At 40.1% G+C, this 17,084-nt stretch overlaps 1 long non-coding RNA gene across 4 annotated transcripts; it reads left to right on the top strand.

The window, feature by feature from the left end:
• Nucleotides 1-495: 495 nt before the first annotated feature.
• Nucleotides 496-14,826, top strand: LOC120736137. 4 transcript variants are annotated; one of them, XR_005696421.1, is made up of 4 exons: nt 496-794; nt 8,824-8,906; nt 9,338-9,413; nt 10,690-14,826. It is a non-coding gene; the product is annotated as an uncharacterized LOC120736137 (long non-coding RNA). The 4 variants fall into 4 exon arrangements; XR_005696419.1 differs by lacking the exon at nt 10,690-14,826 and having other exon boundaries at nt 503-794; nt 9,338-9,818; XR_005696420.1 differs by having other exon boundaries at nt 507-794; nt 8,824-9,413.
• Nucleotides 14,827-17,084: the final 2,258 nt, after the last annotated feature.

The following is a 17,084-nucleotide window of genomic DNA, read 5'->3' on the forward strand; positions in this document are numbered from 1 at the left end:
CACACACACACACACACGTAGTGACAGAAAGCTCTGGAGAAAAAGGTGGAGAGGCACAATTGCATTAATGGATTAAAAGTAAGGCACTCATATTCAAGCTCACATGCGCCACATGCAGAATCAAAACACAGATAAATTAAGCAGTTTAAATTTACACACACACACACACACACACATACATCACTATATATCGTATTCTTGGCCCATTGTCTGCCCTTCCTCTCCCCTTTGACACAGTGAGCTTCAACCGGAAGCTCAGCTCCCTCTCCGGAGAAAGAGGCGCTTTTGTCTCCAGAGCACAGAGGCCTCTTTCTCTAGGCTCTGTGCTGTGTGTGTTTGTGCGAGAAAGTGTTTGTGCTGTAGGGTAACAAGTGCAGATAAAAGTTAAGAGAGTAATTGAGAAAGAAGAAAAGGGTGGAACGGAAGACTGGAGGAATAAAAAAAAAATAAAAAAAACATTAGAAAAAAATAAAACAACCAGACATTATTTGGAAGCAATTTTAGGAGACGCTGCCAGCCGAAAACAAAATGCAAATAAGAGCAGTGAGGTGACATGCCAGCAGTGAGGTGACATCACCGCGTGTGAGTGCAATATAAAGTTGCACTTTATTTTTCACACCGTGTTTCACAGGCTGGAGAAAAGAAGGCTTGTTGGCTGCGTCTAGACGCAGAAGCCGCTAACGTGGCGCCTAGCTGTCTCGCTTCCGTGGGTGCCGTACAAGCGGCATCTTTCTTTCTGACAGGTCACAGAGGGAAAGAAATTGGGAGGATAATTTTGTCACACTGCTTCAGAGGTGAGAGCGGGCTGCACGTGGACATTTTGCAGTTTTTTTATGTATAAAGACGATCGTCAGTGTTTATTTTCAGCCACTTTTCCAAAATGGGAAATTTGTAGACTTGAAGGTCGATATGTGTGTTGCACCCCCCAGGGTCAGCTAACGTTCAGCTGAGTCGATTAAAAATGTAAATGGTAGGTAATTTTGCACACTGGTGGTACAGATGTCTTCTTATAGTTTGGACAAAGCAACGTTGTAATCACAAGAGATTTACAGCCTCTAATAGAAACTCTCCTAAATCAAAGTAGACGAAGCTTGAGTGGCCCACATGCCCATAAATAAAAGAGACTTAAGAGCTTTTCAGTCCTTTAAGTGTTTTGTTGTGACTGCTAACTTTTAGAAGCAATCTCTAAGTAATCTTTCAACTCTTGGCATCGTGTAAAGTGTTACATAGAATAAAATGTTTTGAGGAATAAAAGGCTCAAAACTGAATGTAGAACTTGAAGGTCTACAAAGGTCAAGCTACAAACTGCTTTCATGGGGAAATGTCTCAGACTTGTGACGCTGTTCTTTGACAATGTTGGAGCCTTATTAGCCAAAAGAAACTTTTGAAACAAGAAGCATTTTTTATCATGTTCATTCAGAAGAGGAACTACTACCCAGACATTGAGTTTCACCTTTCACCTTCTTGCTCAACACTGCCAGACATCTCTGAGCAAACTTCTCTGCAGTAATGTGAGGTAAGACCTCATGTAAAAGACTTGAACACTGGCCCAAAATGCCAGTGAATCGCTGGTACATGGCCAAACAAAAGTCACCACCCTTACTAAATCATTTCATTTTTATTTATATAGCGGCAAATCACAACAACAGTCACCTGAAGGCGCTTTATATTGTAGGGTAAGGATTCTGCAATGTTAAAGAGAAAAACCCAGCAATCACCAACCCTATATGAGCAAGCAACTGGTGACAGTAGGAAGGAAAAACTCCCTTTTAACAGGAAGAAACCTAAAGAAGAAGCAGGCTCAGGAAGGGGCAGCAATTGGCGGACATCAGTTTATAGTGTACGGGGAGAAAGACAGGACTGTGGAAGACAGCAGAGGATAATAATAACTAATGATTAAATACAGAGTGGTATATAAACGCTAGGGGTGCAACGATACACAAAATTCACGGTTCGGTTCGGTTCGATACTTTGGTGTCACGGTTCGATATTTTTTCGATACAAAAAAAATGTTCATGCCTTTTTAATTTGTCATTTATTAAAAATTATAAATATATATTTTAACTCAAAAGTACAGTTTTTAAATTTAATGTTGCTGAAACAAAAGTAATTAAAAAAATAAATATATCTCAGGGCTCTCAAAATTTCAAAATCCCTGGTAGCCCTTCGGGCAGGGACTTTTGGTAGCCCAAAATAAATGTAAGTAGCCCGAATAAAAAAGAGAGCAATTTTTTGATTGATGTTTTGTTTCCTGTTTTGTTTCCTTTACAATATTATACATTAAAGTATAATATTGTAAAGGAAACAAAACATTAATCAAAAAATTGTTGAAAAACAAATTACAACATTGTATAAAAATTACAATCATCAACTCAAATACTTGGTTCTAATTGAACAGAAATTTCTATGAACTTGTAAGAACTGTGTAGGACATGAATCAGTCTGTGTCAGATCCTGAATTTGAAATTTCCACTGAAGTCACAGGTAAGAGACAAGTGGAACCAAGATCTAGGCCATTTGCTTTTTGAAGTTTGCAAAGACTGCTAAATTTTGCCAGTGGTAGTTCACTCTTTGCAACAGTACGCTGTTCTAAACAGATTTTTCAGGTTTATTTTTAGTTTTCAATTGGTGTTTGTTCTGGGAAAGATATTGCAGACTGAGCAATAATGCATTTCTTGCATTTCTCATGGCTTCTAATGGGGGCCTTTCTTAAAATGACTGGTCCCAGTAACAAAGGCGCTTGTCGACTCAGAAATCGAGAGAAAACCAACAACACACCCGGCAGAACATTATGTTATTTACACGGGTGCACATAAGTGGTCCGCATGTGCGCATTCGCTGTCAAAATAAAAGACGCGCACCAGATAAGAAGTTGCAACGCGCGTTTGCGTCCATATAAAAAGCACTGTTTTTGTCCGCTAGAGTGGGATTTTCACGGCACATTCTGCACCACATCTCTGTGCGTTCATCATTTGTTTGAAGCCAGCTCACCTCCTGCAACCACTTTTCCGAGAATACGTGCTTCTTTTGTGGTTCGGACTCCTTCTGACATTTGTTTGGAGGTAGAGGAACACCAAAGTAATTGCTTAAAGGAGCTTCTTCGACATCTTTAAGAGTTTTAAACAAATGTCTGTCCTCCTCCAGAAAATCTTATGTATGCAAACACGCGTTGCAACTTCATATCTTGTGCGCGTTTTTTTTTTTTTTTTTGACAGCGAATGCGCACCTGCGGACCACTTATGTGCAGCCCCGGTTATATAGCTCGTCATATTGCAGCCACAGAAATTCTTTTGTCCATGAAACCATAAAGCTGCACTTTTTTGCCTTATAGTCTGATTTGTCATAACTTTTCCGTTTTGTGGTAAGCTTTTCTTTGGCTGTCACTTCTTCACCCTGACCTGTCTTATTTGGCTCAGCAGAACTAAAATATATATGCTGCTGCTTTTACACACGCACTCACACACACACACACACACACACACACACACACACACATAACGGTCAGCGATTCTCTGCGCGATCAACCTCTCACATGTTTAAGCTTGCTGCGGGAGATTTCACTTGTCATGTTTGCATAGTAAGCTAACGATTGATAAGACGATGTCAGAGGAATTGGTGCGCAAATTATCATCACTCACCAATCAGTGCTGTCGCTCTCTATACACAGTTCGCGCGATTGCAAAGTGAAAGCAAAAAACAAGCGCAAATTCAAACGTGATTTCAATATGTCACATATTGACAGTGGCTCACCGATGCCAATGACATAATTACCCAGCTACATTTCCGAAAGAATGCAAAAGCATTGACATATATTTTTCCTTCCTACAATAGCCCTGACGGGCAGGGCAGAGATAGATTTTGGTAGCCCGACTGGAAAAATCGCTAGCCCCGGGACGTCGGGCTAGCGATATTGCAAGCCCTGTATCTGATTGAGGAATCACTCATCTTTGGAAAAGAGAGTTTATTACAGAGAAATGGCTCTTTCCAAAATAAAAGCAATACTATACACTTCTTCTGGGCTATATTCTCAGCAGCATATTGTAGTGGGTCAGGGCTGTTCGGGGTTCTGTTTGTACAGTTATGTTTTGTTTATGTTGCCATAGTGACGGGTGACGCCCTCTCGCTGCGACGGTGTGTCCTTCCGGGGTCAGAGGGCGCCCTGTGTGTTGTTGTTGCTGTGCGGTTGCCGCGCTGAGCAGTTAGTTAGCGGCAGTGTTCTTCTGCAGATGTCAATAAACGGCTGTGCTCCCTGGCTAGCTCACGGGAAGCAAGACCAAACGACACCTCCGTCTCCTCCTTGTCTGAGCTCGCCACAATATTAAACATATCAGGTCCCCATAAGGAGAATCATGTGCTAACGGCTGTCTAAATGACTCGGGTAAAGTTTGTAGCATGCATGCTTGTTGTTTTGTCTGCTTCCACTTGTCTTTGCACTAGGATGATGTCGGCGTAAATGTGCAGTCATATTCGTTGTGTTCCCACTAGTGCTGTCAGCGTTAATCTCGTTGAAATGACGTTAACGCCACAACACGGCAAATCTCCGTTAACGAGCTACCCCTGCGTGGGGCTAGACGGCCAACACGTTAACGAGCTAACTGCGCTAACACACTAGTTCCCACCCATGTAATTGAGCATTGCGTGGCACATCCAACATACTGTTTTACTTTAGTCCATGACGCGCTTACCTTCAGGGTCATACGTCACATGAAAACCAAAATAATTCCAAACGCCAGATCTGAATGAGGGTGGGGGAGGTTCAATTTGCCATGTTGCAAGGAGAGCTTAACTTCTGTCTCGCTAGCTTGCCCTGCGCTCTTCCTTCTCACGATGCTGTCTGTGTTGAACGCTCAGTGGATCTGCGCTCGACAGTGCAGCCTAGGCGGAGTAGTCGAACGCAGATTCACTGATCGCTCAACACAGACAGCATCGTCAGAAGGAAAGTTGATAAAATAAATTACAAATTTTGTATTGTTCGATACATATGCGTACCGAACCGAAAGCACTGTATCGAACGGTTCAATATCGATACGAGTATCGTTGCACCCCTAATAAACACATAGTCAGTCAAAAGAAACACTCAGTACATCATGGGAACCCCCAGCAGTCTAGGCCTATTGAGCGTAACTAAAGGAGGACTCAGGGTCACCGGATCCACCTCTAACTATATGCTTTATCAAAAAGGAAAGTTTTAAGCCTAAACTTAAACACATAGAGGTTGTCTGTCTCCTGAATCCAAACTTAAAGCTTGTTCCACAGAAGAGGAGGCTGGAAGCTGAAGGCTCTGCCTCCCACTCTAATTTTACAAACCATAGCAAGCGCAGTCTGAAAGTGAAGTGCTCTATTGGGGTGAGTAAGTAGCCTTCTACTGGATAATTACTACAGTAATTAATACGCTTCCTCTGGAAACAGGTTATTCAGCCCTGATGCAGTGAGTAGCTTCCCGTTTCTTAAACAATGATGTAGGAGGACATCCACTAGTCGTACAAGAGACATTATTCCATTTTTTAAAAAGTTAAATTATTGGCCAATATCAAGCAAAAGAAACAACTAAGGGCATTGCTAAAATGAAATAAATGTACCTAATATATCTAACTATCAAAATTGGGTTATTAACTTTCCAAAACATTATTAGAACCTGAAAGAACAGTGGTGAACGATCTTTAAGCAAGAAATGTGATAGGTGAGAGTAATCGCAGAACACTAATATAGATTTACAAACTGGGTATTGGCATAAAAAAAGCCCTGTCTGTAATGTGTTGTGTGTAAGAGGTGGGATTTTTGCAACTAATGGGTTTGTTCCTTTTTCAAGGCACAAAATATAAGAAGGAGAATATTTAAATCTAGCATGCAAACTGATTTACTAACACAAATAGCAATTTACTCCTAACTGCGCTGATATTTAACGCAGTAAAAATCACGTCTTATTTTTGGCGCTTGATATTGAAATGAACTGAGTGAGTCTATGTTTAGAAAACAGCACAACCTTTTGATAATCACCCAGGAAACTAACCACACCTGTGAGGGTTATTTTGGAAATCACATTTTTAAAAAGTCCAGGGTAGTTAACTGTGAATGTGATAGCACTCTTTTCTTCATATGTTTATTTAATTGTTAGTGTTATTGTAAAATAATGGCATTACAACTAAATTTAGGTTGATTTGGGGGAAAAGATGAGCCAAACCATGCTACCAAAAATTGGCTATAGAGCTAATTTGCCCCTTCACAGTAACTGAGAACTTCGCAGAAAGTAGTATTTTACATTACCTGTTTCAAATATATCAAGACTAAAAATGATCATCATCAAAGGTCTTAGTGGCTGTGAGTAACGTGTCTGTTTATTAGGCCTCACCTCAGCTTATTTGAGTTACTGAGCTTACAACAGAGCAGCTCAGAAATTTGGGAAACTGAGTGTTTAGTTAAATGAATTTTGCTCCAACCTTTGCAATCATTTTGAAATATTTTTGAAAAAACAAACAGGAGTCGCATTTAATTTGAATCAAATAAATACCACAAAATCTAATTTGGATCAAATCTGACACACCTTACACCTAAATTACATGTTAATCACAAACTACATGTAAAATATGCTATATTTAGGTCTGAATTTAAATGGGTTAAACCATATCGCCACATCAGGTCACACACTATTAGAGTACTGTAAGATAAAGTTTGGCAAAAGTAGACATATCTTACAGATTCATCTTCTTCAAGTACTCTGTGCTTACAACATAGAGATGAACACCCATTAGACCAGTACAATAAAGGAGTGCTGTTGAGTGTAAACATGCTATAGTCTGCAGGCACCGTGCAACACGTGGAGCAGCATATACATGCATGTGCTCCACACACACCACACGCTCAGTCACATTCACCCCCGCGTGAAACATTCTGGAAAGATGAGAAAAACATTGTTAACCCTCAGCTTGTCGTATATCTCTCAAAGCCTTGCATTCATCACAGCTCTTTAGCGTGACGCTGTTTGCAGCTTACTGCAAAAGCTTGCAAAGCTGAATGGACTGTGGTCATTTTTAGCATTTTGTTGATGTAGACCACTCATTCTATAAATGCTACTGATTTCAAAAGATTCTGCATTACATGCAGCCACAACATTTGTTAGATGTAGCCTTGGATATGATGATGCATGCTTGAATGGCAAATAGAAGTATTCAGCAGCTTAGTAGTGGGCTGACTGTCAGTCTTTGACCATCAGGATTATCCTATCTTTCCAGAGGATATCGTATGTGGTATGCATAATTAACAACAGGATGGATGCTGATCATAGCTGGTTAATCAATAGCCTTTGAACTGTACTGAACTGGCATGATTTTGCACATATGCAAAGTAGCAGTGGCAATTTCTCAATTCCAAAGAAGTTATTTCTGTGTCTCAGCTGTAATTGTGCTTAGAGCGTAATGAAGGACTAGCCTGCACTTCTGTCCATGTGCAAGCATGAGCACATACAAGTCCAGGGCATACCAGCTGCGCTGCGGATAGCGAACATGCTTTCACATACAGTAGGCTACACCCACACGTTCCCTACCATCCTGCACGGTCTCCCCCACATTACCCTGGGGATATGACTCAGGCCACTTGTACAGTAAAAGCTGCTCTCTTATGTGGCTAGAAACACAGACACACACATACACACAAAACACTTTGCCATCTGGGACTCATTTCGCCCCATCTAGAACAGCTGTGGCTGAAGCTTTCATGTGTTGTGGTGGGCAGGCAGAGGAATGCTGGGCGAACGGCCCTACGTGCTCCGGCAGAAGGTAAATTACAGGGAGCCACATCGCACTAAAACGCAGGAGAAAAAGCAGTGGCCGCTTTGGAGTTTGTGGCCAAAGTGTGCATTGAACGCTCTGAAGTTTGACATTTCTTTTTCTGCTGTTTCAGTCGACAGATGTGCCCTGAGAGGGTGTGCGAGCCTTCTGGGCTGTTGCTGATTTACACTGCCCGCTCATTTTAAGCAAAAATTAAACAAACTTGTTAATGAGAACTTTAAAAAGTAAAGGCAAACTAATCAGATTTTTTTTTGGTGCAGAGTGAAATATCCAACCATGTTGCCTAAAATTAAGTTTCTGTAGAAGAAAATTGTCAAATACAGGCACGTGACAGGACTCTATGCAATCCTATTAAAAACGAATAACACTTGATGATTTAGTAGCTTGTAGAACCAACTTTATGAGCAGCGACATTTGAGATAATAGCTTTCTGTGTGACTTTCTCAGTCTCTCACATAGTTGTGGAAGGGATTTTAGCCCAGTCATCTTTACACTGACACTGACATGAGGCCACTTCATTGAGGTTTGTTTATGCACAGTTTAATGTTCCACCGTGGCATTTCAATCAGTCTGGACTTTGACTGGACCATTGCAGCACTTTGATTCTTTTCTTGTTCAACCATTCTGTTGTAGATTTGCTGATTAGCTTGGGATCATTGTCCTGTTGCATGTCCTAGTTTCAACCAAGGTGTTGGACATTTGACTCTAGAGTACTTTGGCATACAGAGGAGCTCATGGTTGACTCGATTGCAAGGTGCTCAGGTACACATTCATAGACATGTATGATATCATGTATCATAAATGCTTTCTGCCTTCAGACTATTCATACTCCAAAAAAACAACTGGGAGGAACTCAGGGTTCAATATTTTGTCCAAGGATACTTTGGCAAACAGGCTGGAGCAGCCGGGGTCCAACCACCAACCTTCCAATTAATATATGACCTTCTGTACCTAGTGAGCAACAGCTAAACCTGTAATGTGATGCAAACCCAAGATGTAGCTCTTGGTTCATGGGTTTTGTTTGTTTGTTTGTTTACAGTTTCTTCGAGCACTGCATGGAATTAGTTGGGGATGGTTCTGCTGGGATCTCTACTCCTTCGGAAGATTGGCAGCTGTCTTCCAGTCAGTGTTTTCCACTTGTGAATAATCTTTCTCACCACAAAATGAAATTTCAGTGACTTGAAATTTGAAATTTGTCTTACAACCCATCCCAGATTGATGGGCAGTGACAGTTGCTTCTGTAAGATCAGACCTGACATCTTTCCTCCTTGGCCTTTTGTTAACACACTACTGAATTCTCCAAATCAGTAAATTCCTACAATGTCCACTTTCATATAGTTTCTGATGATCAATTAGTCAATCAAAGCCATTTGATTAGCTGCACCCGGCTAATAATTGCCCTCTTAACTTCTATGGAAGCAGTAATGGTGCACTTAGTTTCACACAGGACTGTGCAGAGACCTGTGAAAACTTTCATTTTCACTTAACTGTACATTGTTGTCACAGTGTGATAATGATCTGGTTCACTTTCAGAGCATGTTTTTCTTTCACAGTCAGCGGAAGGTGACTGGCGTGAGTGGTTAATGCACAAAGTTTTGAAAGAAATCTACATCGAAAGTCTGTCTGTAGGTATGTTTTTTTTTAGGAAAAGGTCATGGTCTGAACCAGGAGTGAATAAAGCCATTATGTCCAACTACACATATGGCAATATACTATTTTTCTTACTATCAGTGTAACTGTTTTCTTTATTGGGTAACAATTCAAAATGCGTTTGCAGCTAGATCACATGAGGTGAACTGTCTCAGCAAATCAGGTCATCCAGTTGTTGTTACATTTTATTATCAGATGATCCTGGAGAATAAATCACTGCACTATCACTCACAGCTAGAAGGTTCCTGGTTCGAACCCTGCCTGTGGCCTCCAGCATTTCCTTTCCTCCAGGAATTTCGGCTTCTTCCCAAACACACAGATGTTAGGCTAACTGGTGATTTTGTAGTTGGTCATGGATTTGAGGTAAATAAAGTGCTTTAGGTGCACACAATAAAGGGCTGTATTGCCATATGTTGCACGGCTATGTGTGGCTAAAAAAGTGTGATTTGTAGTCTAAAGCCTGTTATGTGGTCAGTGAGACTAAAAAAGTGTTGCATGCATGTACATCACATGAAATCCTACTGTTTTTGGTGGCCTCTTTGGCGCCTCTCTGCACTTTGCTTTCATTACTAATCAAATCAAGTGTCTATTGTAAGCATATAGTAAGCATTGTAAGCATCATATACAGATGCTAGAGAGCAGAAATGTTAAACACAAACGGTACGTAACTTCAGACTACAACTGTCTCTACATACAGCCTCCCAGATGCACAAGCATGACTGCAAGGCTTGTTTTATCACTTTGAAAAGTTCACTTGAGTTTTTAATTCCTTTACAGTATTAATATAAATCTTTGCTTCATATAACAGGAACTCTTTATAGAACTGCTAATCCTTTTAAAATACTTTGGTCTGCAAGTGCTCCAGTGCAGTTTAGTGCTTCTTATAAGGCTTTAAATGTTGTTTTAGAGGCACTGTTGGTCCATACTGCCAAAAATAAACGTCTGCGGTTAGCATTAAATCCATGTAATTTACGGCTGTGAAAATATAAACGGAATATTGACTTCAATCAAATTTTCCTAAACAATCTGTATGTGTGTGTGTGTGTGTGTGTGTGTGTGTGTGTGTGTGTGTGTGTGTGTGTGTGTGTGTGTTTGTGTGTATGTGTAAGAAAGATGAAGGAAGCTAGAAACCCTGCTATTAGCATGTCAGGGTGCGCGGCTCAAGTGCACCACTCAATATACACAAGCAACTGCACACTTGAGCCCTTTCACACACACATACACACTGTTATTGTTTTGTTTTTTTCTTTTCCAGCGTACTGAATCCAGAAGTGAAACAATAAAATGTCAGCAACGAAAAGGTCGTCGGGGGACAGCCGAGGAGCTTCCACATGTCTCCTCCTCTTTGCGGTGCTGTATTTTGTGTCTGTGATCAAAGGAGCCAGAGCAAGCAGGGCGTTCTCATTGCAGATCCTGCAGCTATCACTCTAACAGAGCAGACACTGAAAGCTGAGCTCGCTTGTGCAGGCCTGTAAATAGGTGTACTGAAAGTGAGAAATATGCATTCTTAGCTTGTGCTTTTAGTTAACACATCTCAAAATGCATGCTTGATATACATCACTCCAGAAGAGGTAACATTATCTCTTTGTTCTCTTTGATGTAGCCTTCATAGCTTTCTGTACTTTTTTCAACATCTTAACTCTGACTATATTTCCTTTTGTGAGGTGGGCTGATCGATCCAAATATCAACAGAATCAATACCAACGCTGGTATTGGTATCAGATCGATACTATTGCAATAGGACCGATACTTTGTCTCTAAGTTCAGTGTGTTGCCCAGTGGCCACTTAAATTCATTCTTTTTTTGCAAATGACCCACTATGAAAAATGTCTGAGTATTTGGACATTGATGATGATGATTCATCTCATAAGTTATAGCCTCATAAAGCTTTTTTAGTTTAAAGTATCAGTATTGATCTATATCAATCAATATCAGCAATACTGCTCCTGTATTTACTTGGTATAAGATTGATTCCAATTTTTTTTTCCTTCACCAGTAATATATATTGGTCTGCATTGCTCTGTTTGCCGACATTAACAGCATCGAATTGGAGTGGAAGTGGGTTGCAAAGCGGGTTGAAGATGTCTGCACAAATGCTTGCTAAACGGCTTAAATATTGTCTTCTATATGACATATGCTAGCTGGATGTGTAGAAGGGTATCAGTTGATACTAGGCATCTTAGTTCACCATTGTGGCCTGTCTCAGTTAAAGCTATGCTCAGTGTATATAGGATGGCTTAATAACATACGTGGGTTTTTTTTTTATATGGGGCGTGGCCACATAAATTAACCAGTAACCAAACATAAAATAAATTAGTTACAAATGTCTCCATCTTTACAAGCTCACCTTTGAGAGAGCAAAACTTTACGGCTAGCCAAGTCTCCAGTTTAGCCATTTTTTTAAAGAACTATATGCACTGAAAAGCTCAGCAACACCAGGAGGTCTGAACGACCACAGAAAACAACAAGTGGAGGATGACAGAATTATTTCCAAGATTAAGGACAAGCACTTTGTAACACTCAGTCACGAACTGTGTTAAGGAGGTAGGCATATCACTACAATTAACATATGGTTTCATGAATGGAAATACTGAGAGTTTAGAACAGGCAAAGTGCAGGTTACACTCAAGGACAGGATTAGAAGGATTAGATGGCCAGATTAGAAGAAGAAGAATTTCCTGGAAAACATCTAAAAAAAGGTTACTCTCTCGAGGTCTGTGACTAGTTGTGGAGTGATCTGGGCAAGAGGAAAAGCCAAGACTGAGCGAGAGGGGCCATTATTGTTTCTTAATGGAGAACAGGAAACACTGAAGTACATTTATTGGATTGGATTTTTTCTTTTTGCTCAGACTGAGTCATTCTTTGATTTAAAAAACAAAAATCCCTTCAGAATGTAGCTTTTGTCTTTTATTTATTTATGTGAGCTCAAAAAGTCCCTCTCTACGCACAAAAATAACACCACAGCCTCAAGCAGAGAAGAGACGTGGGCTACAGAGATCTGCTAAGCTCACTACTTCACACTTGCAGATTATTTTTATTTTCAGACTTTGTGCCAACAATCGCTGACTGTAGAGAAATGGCTCCGACGAAGGATTCATACAACTTGTTTCACATTGGTGGTAGTGCGCCGTAAGACCTGTAAACAGATTTTGAAAACAGATTTTAGAGTTGCCCACATTAGAAAATAATCTTATTGCCTTTTCCATTAGTCCGCTTTCCTCTTAGTATGCATGCATCACCTTTTTCTGAACTTTGTCCCTAAATGACCTTACCTCTCTCTGTCCTACGTCACTCCCATGTCTCATGTTAGGTAACTGCGCCTCTATAATCCACACAACTACTGGGGGTCTAATCTGTCCGCTTGCCTTTTCTAATGAGGTACACCTCTTTTTTTTCCAAGCCAGCACCAATGTGTCCCCTAATCCCTGTTTATTAGCCCAGTTAGCCTATATATAGCCCCAACACATGCACAAACACACAAAAAATTACAAGAAACCACTGCTGTATCCATATTAAACAGCTTAGCTTGTGTAGCGGCCAGTGCCTTTTTAAAATACCACAGAGGACTCAGAAGGGATTATGTCAGCCAAACTGATTTTTTTTTCTCACGCAGGAAGGTGGGAAAGGGATGCAAAAAGGAAGCGAGAAAAGGGTGTAAAGATTACCCTCAAGGTGAATCTGGATGTGGGAGTCCAGGAAGGCAGCTGTGAAAAACAGTGCATATCTGAATGTCACTCACATCAGCGTCTGTGATTTTTTTACATAACTGAGCCTACAAGCAGAGAGCATTTAGTGCAGCTCCTGTAAGCGTCTGAACACTTTTTTCTCACTGCAAAAGCCACTCTACTATTGTTTTCTTTTTTTGTACTACAGCTGTCAGGATGGAGGCGTTACCATGAAAAATGAAAGCCACATCAGAAAAGTAATTGTGTTGCTTGGGGAAACAGAGGCTTCTGTGCTATGATGAAAGATCCTTTTAGAGCGTATTCTACTATTGAATGTTAACAGTTTACAAATTGTCTACAAATTGGCACCAGCTCAAGATGTGACTGTCTGTGAAATTGCATTTATGCCTACTGTACCTTTGGCTGTTACAAAAAGATACAGAGGGAGGGGAAACGCACCACCGTGCTGCCAAAATTCCAAGGACATTTCATGAGGTGAATCCACTCAGCATGATTAATATGTGGCCTTTTTCTTCAGTGCTCATTTTTGGAGAAAAAAAATGCAGCGTGTGTAAAGTGTGCACTGTATGCTGTAAGCCTACTAAAATGGTGCAGTAGAGCAGGGCCCCTGTGTGTGTGTGTGTGTGTGTGTGTGTGTGCGTGTGTGTGTGTGTAGCACTATTCTACGCAGCATTTGGCAAGAGCGAGCAGAGGAGAGAGGGAGAAATTTGACAGATTGCCAAGCCGACCTCGTTTCCCTCATTCGGTGTGTGCATGCGCACGTGTGTGTGTGTGTGTGTGTGTTGCAGTCGCAGCAGTACTGTAGTAGCACTAGCCAGCTTGGCTCACTTCACAGCTCCTGGATCTCCACCCTGCACTTTATACATGTAACCGAATCGCCACTGCTGCACAGCACTACATGGAGACCAGCCCTCCCTCCCTCACTGTCTAAAATACACACACATACCCAGGGTGTACATGCACGCACATATGCTGCAAAGCTACATGACATACTTTTCTGCTCGTATTAGGGTCTTTTGAGGTAAAGCAGCTTCAGTTACATTTGACATTTTCAAAACCCAACTAACATACTGGATGATATTTACAGTAGGTCACAGCTGATGCTCATATATGTCCTGTTCTCATGTAGTGGTATATGTGCTAATTTGTGGGTTTGATCCAGTCCCACCATCCTACACTCTATCTCAAATAACTACAAGGTTCTGAAAATATCACAGTGTCTAATAATAAGGCTATTGAATGTGCTGTCCCACTGCTTTTTTGACTCTGTGTGTGTGGGTATGTGCACACTTTGAATGTGCGCATCTCTGGCACCCAGCCTGACTGTTCTCCTCACCACAAGGAACTCATTGACCTGAATCGGTGCAGAGAGCCGCGCCCCTCCTCAGGGCTGCTGCAGAAACTCTAGGGAACCTCTGGTGGCCTCAAGGAGAACTGCAGCCTCAGCACTGTAATATGAGACACCTGACTGACGGATGCTGTAGGTGGTACTCAGCAATATTCTGATTCTGTCTACTTATGAGCAAATTATTTTCTTTATATTTATTCTTCTTTTTCAGTGTTTATAATTTGTAATTTTATTGTAATTTATTGTTTTTTTAAGCTTTTTATTTGTTTGTTTGTTTTGTTCAGCTTTGAATGATTTTACTGCTACTGAGCTTATTGTACGTTTTATTTATTTTATATTTATGTCTGTTTTGGCACACTTTAGCATGACTTTTAAAAAAAAAACTTGTTTTAAAATTGTATTATTATTTATTTCATTATTATTATTTGTATTTACATTATTTTCTGTTACTATTTTAATTAATTGTTCATAAGTTTATTCGATAGGACATTTTAATTGTAATTTATAAATGTAATTTGTAAATTATATTTCAAAATAAAATCAGTTCAGCTCAAAAATCTTTGAGGAGCTTGCTTTTTGGCCTCTGCTGCACATTCTACTGCAAATTTCTTCACTTTCAATTGTCCATGCTTTTATTAACATTTGCCAGGCTCATGTCACCTTATGAAACAAAACAAAAAAATACAATATAATATTTTGCATCTCTGTATGCATGAATGGGACTTCACATCTTATTATTCATGACCAAATATATATATGATTTGTTTTGTTTTTTTCAGATTTGGAAGTTGACATTTGGCTAATGAGGATCCGTTACCATAATGCAACATTCTCTCAGCAAATACTGAGCACTGTCCTGTGTGTGTGCTTGTACCACTGTGTACTGGTAGTTGCTCTGGAGTATCAAAGGTCAGGATTTGCAGGTCTTGTTAGGGTTTTTTTCCCCGTTATGCAGACTTTAGACTCTCAAGGGAAAAAAAAAAACATTTCACTGAGAGTATCTGGTGTATGAACTATAAAAAGACAAGAGATCAGAGAAACTACCTTTTCAGGGAGTATACACAAAAATAAAACAGAAGCTGATATTCCTTTAACTGACAGCTGAAATGTCTATTTCAGTTTCACTTGTTTTTTTGTCAAGCTGCAAGTTTGCCACACAGAGGCTGTCAGCAGGTGACATAAAGCTCCCTAATCATATTCTTTACTCAGACACAGGCATCTTTGAAGTTTCCTTTCTTTCTGTTGTAATGCCTTCCTGTTCATTCACCAAAATTTCAATGAAAATTTTGATTAATGTGAAGTTCTTTGTTTGCAGCAGACACCTTAGCTTTAGCAGGTACATATTTTAGCAGATCTTCTGGTGAGTAATACAATCAGTAATAAGGACCTCCAGTTTGTCTCAGCACCTTAACTCATCCCTTTCACTCATGCAGAGGACTTCAGACTTCATGCTTTTATGCAATATGTGACTTCATTGGGCCTGATCTGGAGCCTGTTCCCAATGTGCCTCACAGATTTGTTATTTACGAGAGCAACGTATACAAATGTAGCTCGACCCTTCCTAATCATTGAATTTCAGCGAGGCTTTATGATTGAACCGGATGTTTGCTAAGCTGAGTCCAACTGATCTGCACCTGGGCCCATTTCACAAGTGGGTCAGGTCATGGTATATTTAGTCTTAAAACCACATATTGATATTGATGTCACTGTTACCATTTTTTATACCAAAGTAAGGGCAAGTATGACTTATGCACAGATGATGTAAAAGTTACTCTGTTTGCACAAACATGTCTTTATGATGTTGTTTGCATGTGCATAACTATTTGCATGTTAGCAAATGTCTTCAGGGTGTTTGCACACCTCTCGCGGTGTTCAAAATATGTATTCCAATGAATAACAGGATACCTTGTCTTGTTTTAACAAATAGTGTTTGCCCTATAAATGTTTCCAGTTACTTTTTCAGATTCCAGTGTTAGTATTCATTCAGACTTGAATTTTTCTATTTCTAAATAAGAAAAAAGGCTGACTGATATCAGTAAATCAAACATTAGTTTCCTAGCAATGCTGAAATGATTGATTAATCAATTACCAAGTCAAAATCAAGACTAATGGTGCATATACACTGAAGGTGTTTCAGCTCATCTCTCACACATACATCTGACAGAACATATACGCTCCTATTTAATTAATCCGTCTGCACAGACTTTGGAGCAGCTAACCCAAAGCACAGCATTATCAATTCTAGTTTCTGTGTTTATTATGTGCATAACTAAAGTGATTGTGTATTGAAGTCTAAGCACTTTGTCTTTTAGAGACAGAACACCAGAGCTGATGCTACAAACATGCAGCTCGTGCTTCACTTTGAGACAGCATAAGATTGGATAAGACATGTATACAAGCTGTTTTTATGACTTTTTATGTCACAAAAGAGATCAACATCTGTACGTTGTGTTACTAACTGCATGTATTTAATTCAATTCAATTTATTTATACAGCGCCAAATCACAACAGCAGTCGCCTCAAGGCGCTTTATATTGCACAGTAGATTGTACAATAATAGATACAGAGAAAAACCCAACAATCATATGACCCCCTATGAACAAGCACTTTGGTGAC

Source organism: Simochromis diagramma, unplaced genomic scaffold (genome assembly GCF_900408965.1).
Source record: "Simochromis diagramma unplaced genomic scaffold, fSimDia1.1 OVJJ01000816.1, whole genome shotgun sequence".
In the NCBI taxonomy this organism is placed as follows: domain Eukaryota; kingdom Metazoa; phylum Chordata; class Actinopteri; order Cichliformes; family Cichlidae; genus Simochromis; species Simochromis diagramma.